The 9,897-nt window shown below is 41.7% G+C and overlaps 1 protein-coding gene across 1 annotated transcript in view; it reads left to right on the top strand.

Annotated features, from left to right (window-relative positions):
• The first annotated feature begins 1,155 nt into the window (after positions 1-1,155).
• Positions 1,156-9,897, top strand: part of GREM2 (gremlin 2, DAN family BMP antagonist) — a 104,877-nt gene continuing 96,135 nt past the window's right edge. Inside the window, exon 1 of the mRNA XM_012738324.2 lies at positions 1,156-1,438. The gene's annotated coding sequence lies outside the window, so the exon portion shown is untranslated. The remainder of the gene's footprint in view (positions 1,439-9,897) is intronic.

Here is a 9,897-nt window from a genome sequence, read left to right as displayed (position 1 = left end):
AACACTGGGGAAAAATTTTTCAAGTCAAAAATCAAAACAGAGCTCAGTGATTTCAGAAGCAATGGCTTCTTGTCAAGAATAACTGTCATTAAAATTTCCATAAGCACCAGTGAAATTGATTTTGGGGAGAAAGCTATGGGAGGGCCTGCTTTATAAAACACAGTGAAATTTCATTTTATTCCGAATTTCCCCAGCCAAGTTTGCAAGATCTCAAGATTTTTCTTGGGCCCTTTCCCCACGGAGAGGCCAAAGGTTTATCTCCCTTGACATATACAGATTAAAAATTTTCACCTAGAAAGGTTCAGCAGCGTCTGAACAGTCTTCTTTGGCTAGTGAGTCACACTAAGAGAGTCTCAGTCCTGAGATGATTAGTGGATTGAAGAGCAAAAAATAATAAAAAGAAGAAGCGTGCAGTCGTCACAGGCTTCTGATATAACACCCTGAGCCCACTGAGCAGGAGAATTGGTCTGGAGTCATTGTTTTGTGCTCTCTGGATACTGAGGAGTCTGATTTGCATTAGATACCTCTGCATTCAATAAACAAAAATAGGGATAATAATGAGCAAAGCACTCTTTGGAACCGAAAACAAACTCGAGCAATAAGTGTTTTGCACTGAATTCATTCAAGATTTTATTAGCTAAGCTCTCACTTGGGTTATTAGGCTCAGCTTGCTTTTAATTTCACTGGTCTCAGTGATCCAAAACAAAAGGAGCCTGGGGTGTGTGAGTGTGTGCGTGCGTGTGCGAGCATGTGTGTGTGTGTGTGGTGTGTGTGTGAATGTCAGACACATCACACACAGGCTTTCTACATTCTTCACATTGCAAACCCATCAACAAAAGGAGGAAGAAGATCTGAAGGGAGCGAGTGGTTTTTGCGGGTTTAGGGGATGGCGAATTTCTCTGCATAAACAAGAAGGTTTGGATTGGAAGTCTGCTAAAAAAAAAAATGCTCAGAGCTGCCCACGAGGTTGTAAATCCACAGACTGGAGGGAGGGAGGGAGGGAAAGAGAAACACAGCGAGCGACTGCAGTGTGTGTGGCTGCAATGTTTGTGGGTTAGATGAGAAACAAGCGCTGAGTGAAACGGAGAGGGGGGGCGGGTGGGTGGTGGCGGCTGGTGTGATTTGTTTGGTGTTCGGAGCCAATAGAAATCCCAGACGGTGATAATATCCCCATGCAGCGCCGGGAGGAGGCAGAGCTCAGACTCGGGCTCCGCGCGTCTGCAGGCAGCCAGCCGGGCCCCGCGCCGGGCGCTCCCCCGGCCCTGCGCCCGCCCGCGCGCTCCCGCATGGGCGTCTGCTCGCCCTGCACGCGGCCGCGGCGCCACCCCGAACTCAGACCGGGGCCTGGACTATCGGGCTGGGAGCAGAGCGAGGTCTAGGAAGCGACCAGCGACCCGCGGAGGAGGAGGAGGAGGAGGCTTCCATCACGTCATTGCAGGTACGCAGCTTGTCACCCACGACTCACCCACCGGGCACGGGCACCGTGGTTTCTCGTTTGCACCTTCGCGCGCACTTACGCGTGCACTGACAATTGTGTGTGCCGCGGCTGGCTGGCCGGGATAGAAAGCAAGCCCTGGTGGGACTGTCTTGCCTGGTTCACCTCCGATGATTAAAGCTGCTAGCCTGTGTTTTGGAGCCACGAGGTTTATGCACCTATTGAATTGTGCATGGGCGTAAAAAAAGAAAGAAAAAAAAAAAAAAAAACGAGGACCTTCGAACTTGACCGTGATGTCTCTCTCTCTCTCTCTGTCTCTGTCTCTCTCAACATCAATACCTGCATGTTGTCATGCAGCCTATAAACACCTCGTGCTGATCTCCATTATAAGTAGGACCTATGGCAAGTCCAGTATCATCTGATTGTTAGAAAGCAGCCTCTGAACACTTCCCACCTGCCTGTTAGGTTAATATCTTCCTTACAGGAAAAAGAACCACAGTGGACTTGGGCATGGTTTTGATTTTTAAAGCACACGGCCAAGGTGGATTAACCTCAGGAGCGAAATATCACCGTATTGCTATGCTATTTGTTGGTGGAGAAAAGAGAGAAGGGAGATAGATATTTTAAAATGTGATTGCCAATGATCCTTCCTGTGTACCTGATTTATCTCTACATTGTCTTAAGAGTTTTAAAATGCATTTGTGTTGTGCACCCCAGGCAGGATGAGCTCCAGGATCTCACCTATTACTGCATTAAAAAGTCATGAATTGGAACTATATAGTAAATATGATACTCGCAAGTAAATAGCAAGTTTTGTTTTGATTTTATTTGACCTCAAAATGGGTAGATGTCTGCCTATTTTTCTTTTCCTTTCCTTAGTCCTCTCATTTTGAGGTGCAGGTTTTGTTTTAAAAAAATCTATTTCCCTGGGATTTTTATCATGTTTGATTTGGAATTTTGAAGACGGTTATATAACTTTTACCCCCTGTTGATTACCTGTGATTACATTAACATTGCTTAATTGAGTTCAGTCTTTCTCCAGAAAAGCCAGAGGGACTGCATGAAAGGCGTAGTTCAAAGATTGGTCTTGATTGGGGCAATCCGTAAGTGCTGGTACTCAAGCACCCTGAACCCCTATAAAAAGCACCTTTTCTGCAGTGGAGAACAAACACACACTGGGACAGCAATTCAGCAGGAGAATGGCACTGCAGCAGGTGCAGGAACAATCAAATGTCACCTTCAGTCTCAATAGCACTCTTCTCAGTGGATTCTTAGTAGATCATATCCAAACCATCCACTGATAATCCACAGTCAACTCACCATTCAGTACTACCTGGTTATCAGGGTACTCCTTGTCCGGAGACGTTTCTGACCAAGAAAGATGAGGAAGTTATAAGAAAGATATTTATTGTGTATATCGCAATGGAGAATTTATATTGACCTTTTTCTTTTTTCCATCAGATGAACATGTTCATTCTGTCATTAAGGGGAATGCATGCTTAGCTCTACCATGGAGTTAAGAAAACTACATATTTTGCCCATTGACTGATCTGACATTGTGTCTAAGAGTAGACATGTCAAGTGAATATTATATTTAGGAGAGAGCATTTTGATTTTATAGATGAATATTTTTCTCCTTTTACGTCACAAAGGAAACCGATCATAAAGAATTTACCTATTCAAATAAATACCAATTAATTGATCCAATTAAATTCTATTAGTGGGTAAAAGTGTGGTTTTGCATGATTATGAGCATTTGTCAATCTTCTGTAAATGTAGTAGCTGCAATAAATTGAGACCCATTTCCCTCTTACCATTCAATCTCTAAAGCAATGTTTGAGGATGTGTTGGTAGCGAGTGAATGAGTATATAAGACTAAATTCATTCACTTTGTATAGACTGGGAGACACTGGTGGCTTGTCAAATATACGTATAAATAAATGCTTTGATTATTCATTGTTTTATGCTATCATTCTTCATTGAGAGGTAATCAAATGTTCACTCTCTATACATCTTAGTAGAGCCAACCAGAACTTTAGCTAACCCTCAAGTTATAAGTTTGGTAAAGTTTAAACAAGAGACATGCCTTTAAATCTCTTTAAGTAAACACTTCTTCCTTAGCCTTCTTCTTCTAATGCAAAGGAATGGTATTAGACTCTGAGTTCTTATTGCTAGGGAGAGGATTGGCTTGCCTGGGTCAAGGACAAACGTTGACACACTGTTGAGGCACAAGCACACAGCAGATTAGGCCAGACACGTTTTTATTCTAGTGTTGCTACAGCAATTGCTCCACATTGTAGACATGTTCTCACTATCAGGGTCCTTTAAGTATTTAGGAGAAAAATAATAAATTATTTCAACCAGGGAAAACATGCCCAGTCTTGGGTTTAAGACAAGTCACACGGGAAAATAACAAACAAAACAAATTGTTTTGAAGGGGACGGTGTGCAATTATAAATGAGGCCTATGTTGCCATCTACTTCTTTGATTAGCTGCTTCTCTTCCTGCCACGTAGTCCTTTTGTTTCTGTAAATTATACGTGCTGGCTTAATAATGTGTAGAATTCATTTTGATCACACATAAGACTAAAATACACTCCTCAGACTCAACATTGACCAATGACTTCAGCAGATTTCACATTGCCATCACTTCTAGTTGGGAAGATGTCTTTGAATGGAGAGCCCGGGGACAGGACCCGGCGCGTGGTGGAGCACTGATTTGCAGAACAGAGCCCTGGTGCCCCCTGGAAGCTCAGAGGCTGCAGAGCGAGAGGGTAGAAGCAACAGGGGTTTGAAATAAGATGGTATAAAGGTTGACGTCCTTAAATGTAAATCCAGGAGCCAAAGGCATGAATTTATGTCCTCAAATTAACTTCAAGTGTAAACTTCTGATGAGACGTCCTGAATATTTTAGACGAACGCTCATGTGTTTGTAGGTACATCACACACAGGTGTGGGATTACATTACATGGATTTGATGTACTGTGGCAGTCCTGTGCACACAGGCCAGGAGAGGGCAGCATGCAAACTCTGAAAAAGTGATGCCTCCTCTTGACCATAAGGAAGACTTCCAAATGGCAAAAAAAAAAAAAAGTCCTTTCAACTTTACGTACCCTCCTCTCTTTAGAAGGCAGAGTCGAGAGTTTTAATTAAAGATACCCCGTCCAGCAGGATTTATTTCTGTTTTTGCTTCCAGAGTTGATGCTGCCTGGCAAAACTGGAAAAGTAGCAGCATTTTAAACAGCAAACTAAATTTCCCTTTCTTTTAATTAGCTTCACTCTGTGAACCTATGCAAGCAGTCTGCATGTTAACTCTGCTGGGATAGAGGTGAGAGAAAGGGAAACAGAATACAAGGAAAAGAGGCAAATAGAGAACGAGGTTCCTTGCGTTGGTTGTCCAGGAGACATATTTATGAGCTGGTTTATCAGTAGATCCAGCCTGTATTGTAAGCATGTCTCAAATGCAAGTTCAGGGCCACAAGGATCCATTTTGTACACTGATAATCAATTGCACCTCCAGAATTCTAGCAAATTTGGTTTCAAAACAGAAGAGCTGGAATAGCTTCACTTAGTGATATCTGGAGTCTAAGATGTGCTAAAAAAATAAGAATTACGCATCTACCTCTTAGAAGCTCAGAGATGGTTAACCCTAGCCCGTCCTAAACCTAGTGCAGCCTTCTTAACACTCATGGCTAATAGGCTGTGGTTGCTCCCGAGAGAGGAGAAGGTGAAAGGATGTTGGGCTTGGGGTGGATGTGTTGAGGTGAAGGACACCAAGATATCTGTGTCAAGAAAGAAGGATTCTGAGGCTTAGGGGGTGGTGGATTTTAAGAGGCTCAGGAGGAGGCCGGGCGCTGTGGCTCACGCCTGTAATCCTAGCTCTTGGGAGGCCGAGGCGGGCGGATTGCTCAAGGTCAGGAGTTCAAAACCAGCCTGAGCAAGAGCGAGACCCCGTCTCTACTATAAATAGAAAGAAATTAATTGGCCAACTGATATATATATAAAAAATTAGCCGGGCATGGTGGCGCATGCCTGTAGTCCCAGCTACTCGGGAGGCTGAGGCAGAAGGATCACTCAAGCCCAGGAGTTTGAGGTTGCTGTGAGCTAGGCTGACGCCACGGCACTCACTCTAGCCTGGACAACAAAGTGAGACTCTGTCTCAAAAAAAAAAAAAAAAAAGAGGCTCAGGAGGCTGCTCACCCCAGGCTCAGCAGCCTGTGTCCATGCATGAGGCCTTGAAAGATCTGATCTCGACTTCTCGCTGGTGCTACTGTGTTCAGCTGGGAGGTGAGCTCTCCTTGAATCAAAGCAAAGCGTTTTTTTCAAGGACAAAGTTAAAATTCCTTGGTGTCTGGGAAGAAAATAAAAAGGGAGGTCACTGCATGTCTCCCTCCTTTTCAGCCAGATTAGCTTCTAGTGCCCTCCCAGCTACTGTCTAGAACTACGCCGTGCTCCCATGCTGGGAAAGCTTGGATGGATGTGAGAGATTCATCCAGGGCCACCATGGAACCAAACACAATGCCATGGTAGTAGGGTATTAACAAATGAGAGAAAGAGGTCCTAGAGGCTGGTGGGGGTTGGGGGTGGAAATTGTAAAATTTATCAACTAAAGTCTAAGACCCAGAGTCTCCATTCCTATTTTGTAGGGTTTTTTGTTGTTGTTATCATTGTTTGCTTTATGGTTTTGTTTTTTTTTAGGGATAGGGTCTCACACTGTCACCCAGGCTAGAGTGCAGTAGCATCGTCATCATAGCTCACTGTAGCTTCGAACTCCTGGGCTCAAGTGATCCTCTTGCCTTAGCCTCCTTAGGGGCTAGGACTATAGGCACACACCACCACAGCTGGCCAAAATTTTAATTTTTTTGTAGAGCTAGGGTCTCACAATGTTGCCCAGGCTGGTCTTGAACTTCTGACCTCAAGCAATCCTCCCCCCTTGGCCTCCCAAAATGCTGGGATTACAGGTGCGAGCCACCATGCCTGGCCTATTTTGCAGTTTTTAATGAAACACTTCCCAACTCTTTTCAGATAGAGAAACTCCAGGTTCCATCTTCCTTTTCTAGTTTACTTTCCAATTAAAAAAATAAAAGTCTAATGACTGAAGGGAAAAATCTCTTTGAAGATACTTACTTCGTTGAGATGTAAAACATGGTCAGATTATGGTATTCTGGCTGATACAGGGGGGTATGTTTCATTAAGAAACCATGTATGAGTTATGAATGCAAGGGATTTAAAAACAAAGGAAATACATGGCTCATAGAAAAGTTATCCTGATGGAGAGTTTTCAGAGGACGTGAGGCCAAGAACACAAATATTCCCAAACATGACTTTCGTGTTGTGTTATGGTATAGTAGCAGTTCCACGCTAAAATTCTCCTCTCCTATAATTTATTTAAACAGTGAGAGAAGGAGAAAAAGAGCACACTGAGCAGGGGAACACTTGACTAGCTCATATGAAATGCTAAGTTGACTTTGTCTAGTACAAACATTGTCTGCATTAAAAATATTATTCAACCTGACTCTACAGCTGGGACTTTAAAAGCTGGAAGCAAGCTAATCTTATCACCTATGGAAAGAAAACTAGCCGCCTCCCTCTGCTTTTATGCAGTTAGAACAGGAACCCTGGATAATGCATTATATTTTCTAATTATAGTAGCAGCGTTTCAGGAAAATTGATAGATGTGTGACATTGTACTTATAGGTCATAAAAGTCCAGCTGTGCTGTAATGAGATTTCAGTATCAATTGCCTTTGCTAGGAATCTAAATTTCATCAAATTTTTAAGCGACCTTGAATTTTCCCTTATTAATCATTTTAAAAATTAAGATTCCTCTAACATTTGTCGAATGCACGCCATGTGCCAGATTATAGTAGACACATTCATGTATATTATTTAATTCAATCTTCACCATAACCCTAGGAGTTTATCTTCAGCAAGTTTTATTGATGAAGAGAATTGGTTAGAACCATAACATTTGATAGGTAAGAGTATAAGCATTCATTGAGTCAATCATACAGGCATGCATTCAAATTCCACACATATCTATTGAGCCCATTCTTTGTATTGTAATAATAATAATAATAATGACAAAAAATATTATGGTTGTTTTTACTAGTATAGTCCTTTATATTGTATTTGCACATACATTCTTGCATTTAACTTCTGTAGAAGCCATTTATTCACATATACAAAAACAATAACAACATTTTTCTATAGCACTAGCCCATCACTAAATGGTTGAAATTATATATATGATTTCAGTCTTGACTGGCTGAATATCGATTGATTTGGGTTCATATCCATAGGAGTGTATTTGATCAGATTGTTGTAATCTATCTGGTAGACTATAAACAGATAAAAAATATTCACCCTCAGGCCTGACCACTTGAGAGAAAAATAGATGTGTCAATTTTAACCCCTCTGCTACGGGCTTGCTCAATGTCTAGGTGGCCACATCCTCTGGCCTCCAAAGACCCACCCTTCATTGTTCCTTTTGAACATTTTGGAATGATACAAAAATGTGTAGTTTCAGGCATACACATTCAAGACTTCAACTTGACAAACAATAGGAAAAATACACTTAAGGTATCTCACTTCTATGCACTCAGAGAATATAAACTTTGGCAGAAGCAGACAGGAAACATCAATTTGTTTCAGAGGTTCAAAAACTTTAAACACACACATCTATCATAGGCTAAACTAATAGTAAACTCCGGCCTTCTGTCCTGGGAATTTTTTTTTTTTCTTCATATTTCCTTGTGTTATTTATCCCTTGAGTTACAGGTCCCTAACTGTTCAAAATGATCACTTCAGTGAGAAAATCAAACTGTCCTTAAAAATCAGTTAATTCTCTTTAAGAAAAAAACTTACTGCTTAGACTTTATAATATTAAATCAACCATTTTGACAATTGTTTTTCCCTAAGTGAAAGAAAACTTCCTCATTAATAGAGAGCATGCCAAGGTGTTGCTGTGAATTTATCCTTCCTTCCCCTGGGATTATGCAGATGGTCATGGCAATTTGGAATGCACACTGCCTTTTCAGGCTCATTGCTTTAGTTTGGAAAGTAACAAATTCTTGCTTATGCAAAGGAAAGTGATAAGGTTACTGAAAATTCTGTCATTTTTGGATTAGAAGATTTAATTTAGAAGAAACAGGAGAGTTTAGGAGAATTAATTTTCTCTGTGTGGTTTTCAGGAGGCAAGTTTTAAAAAATTTCTATAATAGAGTTCTTTACTTTGGGGGTCTTTGAGAATTCAGGGGAATCTGTGAACTTGCATGGGAAAAATTGCATCTTGATTTCCACCGTAACTGTCCACCCTGTAACTGGAATGTTACATTTTCTTTAGTTGTGACTGTAACAAACTACAGTAGTATTAGCAGAATCATGGCTTTGTCACCAATAGAAATCAAAGCTATTTTCATAACACATTACAGTTGCTAGAGATATCTCAAGATATCACTTATACTTATCACCACTTCAAAATTATGAAAGTTAGATACCTGCCTCTAGATCTTATTATTTAGTATATTATAAAGAAGACCATGTAATTATATATCATACTTTTGTCATATATATACACCACATATACATGTAGATAGCTTATATATAAATAGTTTCCTTTGTAATATTGTATACTTTCTGGTTTAAAAATATTATTTTGGCCAGGCACAGTGGCTCACACATGTAATCCCAGCCCTTTGGGAGGCTGAGGCAGGAGAATTGCTTGAGGCCAAGAGTTTGAGACTAGCCTGGGCAATAGAGCAAGATCCCATCTCTCTAAAAAATTTTAAAAATTAACCCAGCGTGGTTACATGCACCTGTAGTCCTAGATACTCAGGAAGCTGAAGCAGGAGGATCACTCGGACCTAGAAGTTGGAGGCTGTAGTGAGCTATGGTTGTGCCACTGCATTCCAGCCTGGATGACAGAGAGAGACCCCCATCTTGAAAAACAAAATACAATACAATACAATAAAATAACAGGCTGGGTGCAGTGGCTCACACCTGTAATCTTAGCACTTTGGGAGGCCGGGGCAGGAGGACTGCTTGCGCCTAGGAGTTTGAGACAAGCCTGGGCAACACAGTGAGAACCATCTCTATTAAAGAAACAAGAACATAAAGACATTATTCTGAGAAGGAGTCATTAGTCTTTATCAGATTTGATGGGGGTCCATGGGGAGCAAAACGGAAAAGTCTCTGCTCAATAGGGCTGTACATTTGGCTTAATGGAGACTTTTCTAACACCGGAAGTTGTCCCTAATGGAACGGGTCACCATGTGAGTGAAGTTGGTGCAGGAGGAGGGGATGGGTGGCATGCAGTCGAGAGTCGTGCGTCAGATGTGGAGCTGGGCCAGGGTGGTACCGCCCAACACCGAGGCTCTGTGTGCTCAAGACAAAGAGAAGAAATGCATCTCTTTCCTCTACTTGCATTTGCTCTAGCTTGAGCCAAATGACTTCTGCCGAGAAG

The sequence above is a fragment of the Microcebus murinus genome, chromosome 19 (assembly GCF_040939455.1).
Source record: "Microcebus murinus isolate Inina chromosome 19, M.murinus_Inina_mat1.0, whole genome shotgun sequence".
Taxonomy (NCBI): Eukaryota; Metazoa; Chordata; class Mammalia; order Primates; family Cheirogaleidae; genus Microcebus; species Microcebus murinus.
Note: the sequence above shows the minus strand (reverse complement) of the source record. Positions and strands in the feature narration are given on the sequence as shown.